Here is a 577-nt window from a genome sequence, read left to right as displayed (position 1 = left end):
TCACCTCCCTGACCGTGTCCCTCCGACACAGCCGGGGTCCCCGAGGGGACACGAGTGGCACCCCCAAACCTGTGCCCCAACCACGGGGGGGACACGGCACCCACAAGACCCCCCCAGTTCTCCCCCCCCCCGCCAAACTGGTAAACCATCACCCCCATCTCTGCTCCTGCCCCAGCCACTGTCCCCTCCCACCACCGGCGCCCGCTCCCAGCCACCCCCACTCCATCCCCCCCACCTTCCTGCCACCTGCATGGGACAGGGACAGACCCCCAGGGAGACACCTGGGGGGGGCTGAAGCTTTTGGGACGGAGGGTCCCCTGCACAAAGGGGCTGGACCCTCAGAGCCCCCCCATCCCCAGCATTATGAGTCCAGGCCAGGAAGGGGGTCCCCAACACTGAAGACCCCCCAGCTGCATGGGGACAGCGTTCTCCCCTGCCAGGCAGCACCAGGGAGGACAGGGGGACCCCAAGGTGTGGGGTGGGATCTGGGGGGACCCAAAATCCCCCCGACGGGACCCAGCTCCACCTGCTCGGCCTCGAGCTGGTGCTGGGGCGGTTGCAGGTGGGATGAGACCCC

The sequence above is a fragment of the Calidris pugnax genome, unplaced genomic scaffold (genome assembly GCF_001431845.1).
Source record: "Calidris pugnax isolate Ruff unplaced genomic scaffold, ASM143184v1 scaffold335, whole genome shotgun sequence".
Taxonomy (NCBI): domain Eukaryota; kingdom Metazoa; phylum Chordata; class Aves; order Charadriiformes; family Scolopacidae; genus Calidris; species Calidris pugnax.
This window is presented reverse-complemented; position numbering follows the sequence as displayed.